Source organism: Ailuropoda melanoleuca, chromosome 8 (assembly GCF_002007445.2).
Source record: "Ailuropoda melanoleuca isolate Jingjing chromosome 8, ASM200744v2, whole genome shotgun sequence".
In the NCBI taxonomy this organism is placed as follows: Eukaryota; Metazoa; Chordata; class Mammalia; order Carnivora; family Ursidae; genus Ailuropoda; species Ailuropoda melanoleuca.
The window spans coordinates 64,429,971-64,443,386 of NC_048225.1; the positions used below are offsets into that span (position 1 = coordinate 64,429,971).

The 13,416-nt window shown below is 56.9% G+C and overlaps 1 protein-coding gene and 2 long non-coding RNA genes across 3 annotated transcripts in view; 1 reads left to right on the forward strand and 2 right to left on the reverse strand.

Moving 5' to 3' along the window:
- The window catches only part of LOC117803393, a 3,833-nt gene extending 561 nt beyond the window's left edge, over positions 1-3,272 (reverse strand). The window contains exons 1-2 of the long non-coding RNA XR_004627212.1: positions 3,134-3,272; positions 398-536 (exon numbers count right to left, since the gene is read on the reverse strand). This is a non-coding gene — a long non-coding RNA (uncharacterized LOC117803393). The remainder of the gene's footprint in view (positions 1-397; positions 537-3,133) is intronic.
- Positions 1-13,416, forward strand: part of EPHX1 (epoxide hydrolase 1) — a 40,141-nt gene that overhangs the window by 7,273 nt on the left and 19,452 nt on the right. The window lies entirely within an intron of this gene.
- On the reverse strand, positions 3,467-4,726 carry LOC117803392. The gene is made up of 3 exons (XR_004627211.1): positions 4,636-4,726; positions 4,352-4,511; positions 3,467-3,724 (listed from the first exon to the last, which is right to left on the reverse strand). It is a non-coding gene; the product is annotated as an uncharacterized LOC117803392 (long non-coding RNA).

Genomic DNA, 13,416 nt, shown 5'->3' on the forward strand with positions numbered 1-13,416 from the left:
GGCACGGTTGCAGGGGGCCGAGGAAGGGAGGGTGTGGGGCACGGGGGTGAGGGGGAGAGTGTGGGGGCGCGGGGTGTGAAGGGGGCGAGTGTGGGGGCCCGGCTGCGGGGGGCCGGGTGTGGGGGCGCGGGCCGCAGCGGGGCTTGCAGGCAGGTGACTTGCTCACGCCTGGGGGGCCCGCAGCTGCACGGGGACCGAGGGCTTGGCGCGCCCACGCCTGGCCCCCTCCATCCCCCGGGGGCTTCAGGTGCGCGCGGCTCGGGGAGGAGGCCCGGGCAGGCCCTGCGAGTGCTCTCGGGCCAGGGAGGGGAGCGGGAGGAGCGCGGCGGGGGTCCCCAGGCCCCCCACTCCCCGAGAGTATTGCTTCCAGGGTGCGTCGCGCCCCGCAGTGAAATACTCTTGTTCGTCGCCGGAGTCCGAAAACCTGTGTCAAATCTCGCAGCTGGAGTGTGATTTCTGCCCTCCGTGTCCGCCGCCCGGTGTCCTCTCCTGCCCCTCGCTCTGCTCCCGGGAGAGAAGGCGTACCCGCCATGCAGCTAAGGGGAGACTAGGGCTTAGGGGCAGAGCTCCAGCAATCCTGGGGTGTTAAGTTTGACTTCTCTAAAGCTGCGCGGCCCGCTCGCCCTCCCGCCCCCCACGGTCTGAGCCTCGGGCTTTGCACGGGCAGACAGCCCTCTCCTGGGCCTGGCAGCTCTGCTAGGGCTCTGCACCCCGCACCCCGGGGAGGGGGGAGCAGGGGGGGCTGCTGTGCATTTGACATCTCTGCCCTCAGCTCAGCGCCTTTGCTTGGGCCTATGAGCTCTGCGGGAAATTGCTGAGGTCCGCAGCCGCTCTGCCGCCCCCCCCCCAATCCAGCAGCTCCGAACCTCAGGGATTCTCAGGAAGCGCCCCGCTCCAGAAAGTAACATTGTCTTCCTCTGTGATGCTCGCTTCACGGCCTAGCCCCACTGGGTCTGACTTAGCAAAAAGTTCTGGGATTGTTTGGCAGCGGGTAATCCCCCATCCAAATCTCCCCACCTAGGAGGGCTGTGTGAGGACTGCTTTGTGTTTCCCTGAGGACGTGTGGGCAGTGCTCAGGGACCACCCTCTGGCAGGGGCAGGGGGCTCCGCGGGGAACATGACCTCGCCAGGCTGGCAGGTTTCTCGAGGGAAAGGCGGAGGATAAAATAAACTTGTAAAATGTAAGGTACCTTAGAAGACGGTAAAACCCTGGAGAGAGAAGGGGTGTCAGGTGAAGGAGAGGCCTCCTTTGAGAGGTGATGTCTGAATAGTCCTGAAGAGCTAAGAGTGGCAGATTGCCATCGGGGGTGACTGTGCACCAGGAGTGGCAGATTGCCATCGGGGGTGACTGTGCACCAAGCTGAGAGAAGAGCAGGAGCAAAGGCCCTGGGGCAGGAGCACTCCTGACACAGATAAGCTTTATCTGTTTTCTGAGTGTGGGCCTGGCTGCCACCAGGGCCTTTGGTGTGAATGACCTCCTGTGTAAACTGTACTGGCCCAGCTTGAGAGCAAGAGGACTCCAGAACTTTCTGCCGCCTGCCCCCCGCCCTCCACCCAGTTCTAGGAAAGGAAAGACCTCCACAGACACACAGACCGTAACTGCTCAGCAGGGCAGCCGGAGTGAACCTCCAGGCCGTCTGCTCCAACCTTTGTGCTCCTGTGGGCCTGAGGCACTCTCTGGTACCGGCTTGCAGGAAAGGGGTGTCTGTTGAAAGTGGCTGAATGCGCTGGGCAGAGGGGCCTGTCTGAGGCTCCCACTGGAGCTCCCAGGGAGCCCCAGCCATGGACAGAAGAGCCCCACAGGCCCCAGGCTTGGGAGGTGCTCCCCAGGCACTGAACTTCTCCTCAGCATCCTGGCCCAGGCCCAGGCCCGAGGAGGCGGGGTTGCCCAGACCCCATTCCTCCGTTCTTGAGTGGAGGTGCTCAGAGAGGCAGGGCGCAGCTGGGCGCACAGAATAAGGGGGAGCTCCGTGGGAGCTGCGACCTGCTGTTGAGGGGAGAGCGCCAAGGCCGCGCACTCGGGGCCAGAGTGCGCACAGAGCGGGCAGGCGTGGTTTGCGGGGCCCCTGGGAGCTCATGCCCAGAACCCACTTCTGGAAGGGCTCTCGACCCCGTCATCGGTAATTCCTTCCTCTGAGGTAATACAGTGATGCGGAAGGCAAGTTGGTATAGAAAGAGGAGAGGACGCATGTCCTAGCTGTGCCATCAGTGTGTCCCCTCACCGGTAAAATGACAGGGTTGGGTTATTCAACGTGCAAGTGCCCTGGAGCTCTTGTATGTAACGGCTGTGTGGTTCAGAAGTCCAAATGGATCTTCAGGGAAGGAAACATGTCAGTGGGGAGCGGTCAGTTTTGATGGGGCCTGGGGGGGGGCCTGTCACCTACACCAGGTCCACAGGCGCAGCTGTAAACGGAGTGACGGCCGCGGCCCCAGGCTGTGGGGCAAACCCTTGGACAGAGGGCAGGGGCCCAGGATTGAAGCGGAAGTGTCCCTGCTGGGCCGGCCAGCCCCCTGGGGTCACCTGGGGCCACCACCCCCCCCGCCGGTGGGTGTTCCTGGGCCAGCCCTGAACTTCAGGATCAGAGGCTCCAGGGTGCTGTGTGGAGAGGGTTGGGAATGTGGCAGGAAGAAGGCCCCCCGAGCAGTTCCACAAGAGGGGACCCAAACTTTGCCAAGGATCCAGCCCCCTGCCTTCCCTGAGGGAGAGGAGCCGCGTGTGCTCCAGGGAACCTCCCTCTCGCCAAGGAGAGAACGCGCGCTCCCATCCTTGGTATATGACCAACACACTCGGTGCAAACCGAGTTCAAACTGGTGTTTTTATTTTCATCAAGCTGTGTTTACCTTCCTGAGGGCGGTCACAGTTCACCCTTCCCTCCCCGCACCCCCTGCAGTCCAGCCGGGGCCTTCCCCCAGCCGGGCTCTCAGACCTGGCGTGGACGCCCCACTCGGTCCGGTGCCACAAAGCCTTCCTCTCCGAGGCCTCGCTGGAAATACTCCCGTTAAGGGAAAAAAGGTTCTTGTCTCGGAGCAGCTCAGAGACATTCCAGAAGATTCTATAGCTGACCCACAAAGGGGGACTATGGGAGGAACAGGAGGTCCCTGGGTTGGGAACAGGAGCTTTTGTTGCCTTTACCTTTGGGGAAGATTGATCAACTGACTGAATTCAGATGTCTTCTCGGTGGGTCCACACGGTGATGTGTGCAGCACAGGGAGTCTGACTCTCTTACGAAGGCTTCTGGGGGAAATGGATGTACTTTTCTGCTTTCCCGGGTTTTTGTTCAGCTGTGGCAGGATCTGCTTGCTGGGCCACGTGGTCACTGCGAGGAGGCAGGAGCGGGCAGGCCCAGCCACGGGGCGCGGGAAGGCGGCCTTGTCCCTGCCCGGTTCTGTGCCCGCCTCCCTCCCTCCTGCTCTGTCCGCGAGGGCCTGCCACTGAATCCAGAAGTATTTTTAGCCTTTTGCAACTTTTTATTCCTTTCTGCTACCCAGACATTGCCACAAGCAAACTAACCCCCACAAAGATACCAGCAGCCCAGAGCATTCCTGCGTGCCCTGACCCTCGTCCTCAGGGCCGCCCTCCATGAAGCATGGGGCCTTTCACTACATTCCAGAAGAGAAAGCAGCTTAGGTCACTCAGCGGGGCCACCGGCCAACAGTGCTATCACCTTACACACCATGGAGGAAGCTTCCAGACCAGGGAGCACATTGTGGAGGGCTGGCCGACCTGGGGGGCAGAGGGAAGGGGATCAAGTATGTTCAGTACAGCATTCCAGCATGCACAGCCCACTCCTTTCACCCTCTGGAACCGGAGTCTTCTCTGCTCAGTAGAGATGCCAAGTGTTGAAATCCCACGCGAGGTAAATGGCTGTTTCCTCAGAGGCAGTGAACTGTGCCCTGCTTGGGGTGTTTCTCTTGTAACTTAAGACCAGTGGAAAACTGGCCCAGTCCCCTGGGGCCGCCCAGGAGATGGAGCAGGGCCTCCAGGGACCCAGCGTGGGGTGCGCCCCCCCTTGCATCACTCAGCTTCCGGCCTGCCTGGAGGGCTGTGTGGATGGGTCTGCGGTGGGCCTCAGCTCGGCTAAGTTGGCAGGTCCCCCCGGGCCCTGTGCAGAGGCCCAGCCAGCCCCGCCAGGGGCCCTCCCTTCTCCCACCGAGACCCCCCACTGCGGTGGGTGCTAGGCGCCCCTCACTTTCTGCCTTCCCTCCTCAGCTCCCCGTCTTGGTCCAGGTGGCACTTCCTCAGGGAAAGTGCTGGATAAGGATACTGGTTGGCGTCCCTCTCCCCCACCTGTCCTGGTCTGGGGATTTAAAAACCCAAGTGAATCCCCGTGTGGGTGAATCGCCCCTTTACCTGAAGTGACTTTTTGAATTCCCCCAGTTCGGTGAGGCCTGGAGACATGGGGTCACTGGCCTGAAGTCGTGTGGCTGGTGGGTGGCCAGTGCCTGACCACCGGCCGGCTGGCTCCCAGCTCTGCGAGCTCTCATCCAACCATGAATCGTGTTCTGTCTGTCTACGCAGAGGCGTAAATAGAAAGTCAGTTTTGGGGATTGGGGGACATGACCAGGCGGCTATCTGCAGGCCCAGACCAGGGCTCCCCCCAAGACGCCTGCACCCCACCCCCACACTGTTCTTACTGCTCTTTCATTCTGCTTTGTTTTTGCCTGCAAACGACATTTTTCCTCTCCCTTGGGTGCTGGCTCCAGGCTGCTCTCCCAGGCTTTGCTCCAGGTCTTGCAGGGCGGGAAACATGGGCTGGCCCTGGGGCAGGGGTGCAGGGCGTGCTGCTTGGCGGCTGTCCCTGGCCTCGCCCATCCAGAGGCCCTGTCGGCCACTGGGGTCCTGGGGAGATGTCTGTGGGGGCAGAGGCTGTGCAGCTGGTCAGGGTGTCTTCCCCCCCCTCCCCGCCGCCAGGCTTTCTCCTCTGTCCCGGGCCAGCTGCCCCCCCCAGGGTGATCTCGGCCCCAGCAAGCAGGGCTTGGGGATTTCGGGGAATTTCGGGAAGCCCCATGGCTGGGGCTGGCACTGGGGCAGTTGTCAGCCATGCGTTGGCGGCAGGAACGTTCCCATTCTTCGCTGCCTTGGCAGGCCGGCCCTGGAATGGAAGGGAAGCCATCTGTTTGTCCCTTCCCCCTGGATGTTCCTTTTGCCTTCCTCCAGAGAGGAGCTGCGAGCCTGGGGAGGGCGGCGAGGGGCCCGGGCCTGGGAGAGCACGCTGACCCCCGAGCCCCACCTTTCTCTCTGGCCTGGTGTCAGAGGGGCCCGTAGTGCCACCGCTCCCCCCTTATGCCCTCTGCCCCACAGTTTTCGGTCAAGGCAGACTTCCCCCACAGGGAGCTGAGGTTCTCCCTCTCATGTGGGTCTGAGTCACAGTCAGGAAGCCATGAGCCCCAAGGGGCAGAGGGTGGAGTCCTCACGGGGGAGGCTGAGCTGGGCCCCCTCGGCCTCTCTTCTTAAAGAGCAGCCTGGGGCCCCCGGGGTCCAAGGCCAGCACGGTTAGCGCAGGGCTGGGGTTGGCGGCTGCGGCTCTGTGAGTGTAGGAGCACGGGCTGGTGGTGAGGTCTTCCCACCTGCCTGGGTGCGAGGGAGGGGGGGTCTGCGAGGGCAGGCAGGCAGAGCCCCCCTGCATTGTATTCAGCAGGGTCCAGCGTCTGATGTCATCTGCTTAGATCCAGAACCCCGATATCTGCAGTCCGCCTGGCATGCTGGCCGTCCACTCTTCCTTTCGGGGGAGTCTGCTGCAGCGCCACCTGCCACCTCCCCAGCCCTCTCCCTGCCACCTCCCCAGCCCTCTCCCTGCATCTCAGGGCCCTCATCTTTAGATGAAGCTGGGAAGTAAGCTCTGTCTGATTCCTCGAGGAGAAGTCAGCCGTCTTTTGGTTCAAGAGTTCTAATAAGTTTCAACACTGTCATTCGAAGGATTTTTAAATTCATTCGACAAATACTTTCTGACCATCCAGTGCGTACCCGACAGTGGGGACCAGAGGGGAGACAAGGCAGACAGGGTGTCAACACACAAGGAGTTTTCTTCCAGCGGGGGCAGCCTGTCGCGCAGAACCTTGAACAAACGTGACCAGGACATGGGCTAGGGATGAGAGGCGCACCGGGCTCCAAGAGGTCCGGGTAGGCTGCCGGGAGAAAGGACACCAGACTTGAAATCTGGAGAAGGAGCAGGAGTTAAGCAGCTGAGAAGGGGAGCAAAGAGCAGTGAGACTGAGAGAGCCCGAAGGACCCCGAGAAGGTGGGGGTTGGGCCCAGAGGGGCGAGGAGGGGAGAGGTGGGCAGCTCTGGCCACACGGGCCTTGAAGACTGGGCCGGTGTCCTCCTGTTCCCTGGGCAGCAGGAAGCTATTCGAGTTCTAACGAGGGGTGGGACACGAGCAGGTGTGGATTTCCAGAAGGTCACTCTGGCTGCAGGGGATGGGGGGAGGGGGCAGAGCATGTGTGAAGGGCCCGGATGCGGCTTTGCTTTGGTCCACGGGGGCGGTGGTGGAGGTGGATCTGAGACTATTGTCTTGGAGGTGGAGCTGCTGAAACTGGCCGACAGGTTGCATCCACGTGGGTGGAGCACAGGCCGGGCTTCAAGGACATCGCTGGGGCTTCGGCGTGGCATTCCGGAGGGGGGTAGTGCCCGCTGCGGTGAGGGGGAACCCCAGAGGAAGACAGAAGTGTAGGGGACGGGATCGCGGGGCCGTGGCTCATGCAGCAGAGGACGGTTTGAGATGCTCAGGAGCAGGTGCGTTGGCAGGTGGGCTCGGGGTCTGGGTTCGAACGACGCACGTGTCTGTCACCTGCGCAGGTGGCAGCGGGAGCCCTGTGCGTGGAAAGGACGTCCGGTTTGGACACAGGTTCTCTGGCAGCCTGGCCAGCGTAGTTCACCCATGCGCTTCACATTTCCGCCAGGCCTGTGGCCCACAGAGGCCCACAGGCTTCCACATGGTCCTTTATCCCAACAGGGTCTCGGCCACCAGGAAGCCACAGAACGGAATTCCAGCCGCAGCTGCGTGAGCGCGTTCTGTGTGGCTCTGGCAAGGACAGGGCGTGTGACTCACTGTTGACACTGAGTCACAGGGAAGACTCTCGTCGCCCATGGGTTTTCATGTAGTAAAAAATGTACGATTATGTTGTTTTTGAGCAGATAGTACGTGCGTTTGGTAAAAGATGATTTTTTTTTTTCAAGGTACAAGAGCTTATTCATTGCAAGGTTGTTCCCTCAGGGGGCGCCTGGGCGGCTCAGTCGGTTAGGCATCTGACTCTTGGTTTCAGCTCAGGTCCTGATCTCAGGGTCGTGGGATCGAGCCCCATGTCAGGCTCTGTGCTCAGCCTGGAGTCTGCTGGAGATTCTCTCTCTCCCTCTGCTCCTCCCCCTGCTTGCATGCTCCGTCTCAAATAAATAAATTGAATCTTAAATCTTAAATAAAATCTTGGGGCAGTCACCGTTACCCGCATCCAGGTGAATTCCCAGACCATGCACAGCGTGCTGTGTCCTTCAGTCCACGCGGATGGCACCGTTGACCATGCTCTCTGCTGCTCTCACTTCACTATTTATCAGGAGATCTTTCTGGAGCCACAGATGAGTGACCTTCTGCATAGTGTAGGGAAGGAAAAATTCTTCCTCTACCCTCAGGTCTTCAGCTGAACTAAGAATTTTATTTACGGGCGCCTGGGTGTCTCAGTGGGTTATGAGTCTGCCTTCGGCTGGGGTCATGGTCCCAGGGTCCTGGGATCGAGCCCCGCATCAGGCTCCCTGATCAGCGGGGCGTCTGCTTCTCCCTCTACCATTCCCCCCTGCTCATGCTCTCTCTCTCACTCTCTCTCTCAAATAAAATCTTAAAAAAAAAAATTCAATTTATTCAACACTGATTAACCAGAAGAAAACCCCCAAAGTTTTATGACCTGTGCACGGGGGTCCAGTAAAGGAATTGGGGCCCGAAGAAATGACCAAGCAGTTTTTATACATTGGAGACAAAGAGACAGTCAATGTGTGAGGAATTGACAGGATAAAGGAAACAGGTGTGTGCGAGCCTTAATCAGTGGGGAATTCTAATCAGAATTTGAACCGCGGCTAGTAGCTTAGAAACACAGAGCAAACACAGAGTTTCTACCGCTTTCTCAGCTCTCAGGTCCTCATCTCTGGCGATAAGGGTGTCTTTTTACTTCTTACAACAAGAAGGGTATTTTTCATATGGGAGGACTGTTTTCTGCTTTCAGGGGGACACAGGAGGGTCTGAGGGCCCTTGCGCCAGATGCTTCCTAAGTGACTTTTATTTAAAATCATCACTCTGCCGAAGGGGCACATTTGGGGCGGCCGGCCCTAAATTCATTCGATGAATTGGATCTCAGCTGATGGACATTCAGCTTGTTTCCAGTCTTACCCTTTTACTGAGAGGGAAGGGAGGGAGAATCTGCAGCGAACTCTTGTGCATAAGACATTTTATGTAAACGCGAGTTCCGTCCGTGTTCTGGGGAGAGAAATCCCAGCCTGGAGTTGCTGGCCACACGTGGTTTGCACTTGACAGATATCACAGAATTGCCTTTCATGTAAAGAAACAGCCCGAATACTTGCAGCGGAGTGGGAAGACACACTCTTTGTCCTCGAGAGGGAGGACGGCGCCTGTTCCAGGGACTCCCCCCAGCCCCCCGCCGCTGCATTGTGTCTGCCCTTCGCGTACGTACCTTCTCTGTGGTCAGGCTGCAGGACAACGTATATTCATCGGCTACGTGTCTCAGCCGTGGAACACGAATACAGCGTTGAACCTTTTGAAGACTGAGCATTTATTGTTGAGAGTGTGTCCACGGGTGGGGGGGGGACTGGATATATTTTCTTTTCCCCCTGACTTTCACAATTAGGATGATGTTAGGCTTTATATAATCCAACATTCAAAATGACAGTGGCTCAAACAATATAGAAGTTTCTCTGTCACACAAAGGTAGTTTGGAGTAAGTAATCCAGGACTGGGCTGCTGGTGCCATGGTCAGCGGGAACCCATCATCTCCATTATCGCCCTAGCACCGACCTCTCTCCTCAAGATCCTCACAGCCCAAAATGGCTACCAGAGTCCAAGCATCACGTCTGTATCCCAGAAGCATGAAGGAGGAAGGGGAAGGGCGAAAGGTGCACGCTTCCCAGCAGAGTCAGTGCTCTTTACAAAACAGTCTGCCACACACGTGCAGGACCCACGCACCCTTGTGCAGGTTGTGTACTGTGCAACCTGAGAGGATGCCATGCATGTCATACACGTTATGGATTTGCGGTTTATTCACAAGTACTTTCTAGCAGGTGACAATGAGGCATCTTATGACCAAAGCAGCACATGAGGTTAATTTTCTGATCGAGTTTTGAAGAATGGGTGTCTTTTCCTAATTCATACCAAGTACCGTCTAAGCCACGGGTGCCTCTGCCCCAAATACACTTAGGGTTCTTTGTCAGCACCTAATCACTCCATCAGCCTGAGCTGCAGGCCAAGAAATGTAGTGTTTATCTGGGCTTTGCCAACTAAAATCAAAACCCAAGCAAGGAAAGAAAGGGGAGAAGGTCGCCGGCAGCCCGCCACACTGCCTCAGTCCGGGGGCATGTTTGCTGAGCGGCCAGCTCACTCCAGGCAGTGGGGGCAGAGTGCCCAGTTTTCAGTAACCAGCCAGGCCACCTTTTTCTCATGCAACCACAACGTGCTCACCCCCCCAGGCATATTTCCTTACCTCTCTCCAGAGTCCTGGCTTCTAATTTACAAAAGGGGCATGTGAATGGCCGTCCTGAGCTCTGAGTTCGTCATGACGAATTAACACTTCACAGAAGAATAGGTGGGGATAGCTGGAGCGGATAGAAACAGAAGGACTGCACGGCGATCGCAGCTGTCAGCACCGCCACTGGACACAGGTGTAGATCCTCGTGGCTCCTTGCTCACACGTGTGCCTCCTTGCTTTCTGTCTGGTGAACTCCTGCGTATCCTTAAAACCTCTGCTCCGTTACCCCCTCCTCGTGAACCTTTGTGGCCGACTTCACACACTTCTCCACCTGCGTACGTAATGTATTGTTGTGCCCATCCCTGGAAGGGTGTTATTTGTCCGTCTGTATGTCTGTCCTGCTGGAGCACGGGCTCCTGCTCACTCCCTGTGCCTGCAAACAGCCCGGCTCGTAGCTGCACATGCACGGTGTCTGCTGAGCTCGTCTCTGGTCCGAAAAGCAAAGTGATACTTTTCCAAGGCACCGGTCCAAATCTTTTATTTACTTTACAAGAATAAATGACTTCCTGGTACTTTACAGACCAAGTTCAAGTTACACGAAGAGAGTTGAGCTTTTAGTCTGAGTCCTTAAATGAATCATCTGTTTTAAAACTCGTGGTTTTACCCCAAGCATAACAGAAAGACGACATTCAGTTATTAGACTGATGTTCTTTCCACCCGTGCCGGAGATATAAGCGCCTACTTTATTTGACCTCGTGTAGTTAGAGTTGTGCTTTGTAAGTCAGACCCAGGAAGGCAAGAGAAAGCAAATTCACTGCCTGGTGGGCACCTCTTGTCAGTTTCAGGTACTTTACATTCAGTTATAAGGTCACCATATTGGTCAATTACCTTCTTCACTGCAAACTGATCCCTGATTTTTTAAAAAGATTTTATTTATTTATTTGAGAGAGAGAGAGGGAGCACAAGTCAAGGTGAGGGGGCAGAAGGAGAAGCTGCTGGGAAGGGAGCCTGACGCGGGGCTCGATCCCAGGAACCCTGAGATCATGACTTGAGCCAAGGGCAGACGCTTCACCAAATGAGCCACTCAGGTGCCCTTGATCCCTGATTTTTTTCCCCCAAGTTGCATAAGTAGGTGTCTGGAGCTTGGCCTCAGGGAAGAATTTGGTGAATTAAACTCTATTTGATCTCGTTTCTCATCCAAGTCATCAAGGCCCCTCTGAGCACAGCCTCACATGACCACTGTCCTTCAGTTATTGTGCTAAGAAAGAAAGAAAGAAAGGCTGGTTTACAACAAAAACTACATTTTCCTTATGAGGCAAGCTGATCACTTTTTTAGGAAGGGTACCCTGACTCCAAGGAAAAATGCTTTCATTGGGAAAGACTTCCTCCCCGCTGCCCGCCCAGCTCTCCCAGCAGAGCATTTGGTCTGGGTTCTGGGAAAGTGCATCACAAACCAAACAACCCAGAACAACAGAATCAGGTCGAATATGGCTCTGGAGTTTTCGGAGGGTGCCTTCCAGGCTCGGGCGTCGGGAGCCCGCGCACAAAGCAGGCACGCTCCTGGATCGCATGACTTCTGAAGTTTTCGTGGTGGCTCCTGAATGTTGATGTTTTGAAGGGGGTAGAAGGTTTTCTACCCCAGCAGGAGCGGACCCCATGCAAGAGTTCTCCCTAAAAACGTGAAGGCCATGGGGCGCCTGGGTGGCACAGCGGTTAAGCGTCTGCCTTCGGCTCAGGGCGTGATCCCGGCGTTATGGGATCGAGCCCCACATCAGGCTCCTCTGCTATGAGCCTGCTTCTTCCTCTCCCACTCCCCCTGCTTGTGTTCCCTCTCTCGCTGGCTGTCTCTATCTCTGTCGAATACATAAAATCTTTTAAAAAAATAAAAACGTGAAGGCCAGACAGACATCTGGCCCTGGGGCTGAGAATTGCAGCTTCTCAGGACAGACAGAAACAAAGCCAGGCACCTTCCCAGGGACAGGGGTTGCAGGATGAAGAGAGCCGGAGGTCCCCGTCATCTCTCTCCCCTGGGCTGCGTGCAGACCGTCCCTTCTGCACATTGTAATCACACGGAGCTTTAAAAACTTTAAGTTTCTTGTGCCCCAGCCCCCGGGGAAAACACCATTCTGGTATCTTGTCATAGATTATATTTCTGCCTGTCCCTTCCTGTCTATAAAGGGAATCATGCGATATTTGCTTTTTTGTGTCTGGCTTGGCACTGTCTACGGGGTCACGTGTCGCGTGTCTAGTGTGGGCCATTCCTTCTCACGGTGTAGCATTCCGTCGTGAAGACACCGTGATCTGGCTCGTTTCTAGTTTGGGGTGTTGTACAGATAAAGCTGCTATGAGCATTCTAGTTTATGGCTTTTGGGAAACATACGGACATGTTTACGTTGGGTCTATACCTAGCGGTGAATTGCTGAGTCACAGATTTTGTCAAGGTCCAGTTCTAGTAGGTTCTGCCCATTTTCCAGCAAGATTATAGGAAATTCTCCTGCGAGGTTTTGGTTTATCCAGTTTCTTTTTAGGAGTTAGCTGCCTTATACTTGTGATGGTGCCGTCCAGGGCCCCCTGCCACCATAAAGGGAAATGTTGTACTTGAGTCTCCTGGTGGCAGGACTGAGGCCTACCAGCCAGAGGTGGGCCTGAAACCCCAGCGTCCTAGCCTCAATGGCATGGCTGCACTCTTGCGAATGCCTTTGCGTGCCGAGCACCGTGCAGGGGGCGAGGGGGGCCGGGCACAAGAAAGAGATTGCTTTCTAGCCGGAGGAGGGAAAAGGGTGGGAGAGACACCTGCTGGGAAGGTGGCCTGAGGGCACAGCAGTATAGCCCCGGCTTCCTGCTGAGACAGCTCTCAGAAGCCCCCTGCCCCGGTGGCAGCAAGCAGCCCTCTGTGGGCTGGTAGAGGCCAAGAGCAGTGCCGAGACGCTCAGGCCCGAGCTGGCCAGGAACCCGGGCGAGCTGGCCCATAACCTGGGGAGCCTCAACCAGAGTCACCTGGTCTGCCGAAGCCCCAGCTGCTCCAGGTCAAGGCAGGTGAGGCTTATCAGTGCTCAGTTTTGTGGCTTACTGGCCTTTTTTTTTTTTTTTTTTTTTTAAATACAAACAAGTCTCCGTGAGGCTTTAGGGCTGAAAAGGACACCCTCCCGGCCCTCGAGAGGCACACAGTCCCATTGTGCAGAGAAATCTCCCCCTATAACCAAGCATGGGGAGTAGAGGTGGTCTGGGGAGGGTGTCCGTCCGGCTTGGGAACCTGCCTCTCCCATTTACAGGCTCTTCGGCCTTGGACACACTGCTCAGCCTTCATTTCGTCATCTGTAAAATGGGACTGTTAGGATAATTAGGTGAGCTCAATGACACGAAGTGCTCAGAGTCCCGAGGAAGCCCTCCCCGACACTGCCTGTCACCTGGCCAGACCGTGAGCCCCCAGCAGCGAGAAGGCCTGGGCCGAAGTCGGGGGTGGGGGGTACACACCTGCCCCCGCATCGGCGGGGTGGGGACAGCAAAGGGCATTCGATCTCTGCGGTGCTGCGGGAAGGGCAGGGAGCCCAAGCGATTTCTGGTGTCCGCAGACCAGGATTTCAAGGACCAGCCCCTGGTGGCCTGGTTTAGGGGGGCGGCTATGGCAGGAGCCAACCTCAGGGCCTCGGCAAGGCCCCAGCGGGTCCTGTGGCAAAGAGGACTCGGACAGCTTCTCAGAATGTGATTGGCAGGTCTACAGAGACGGGATTCGTG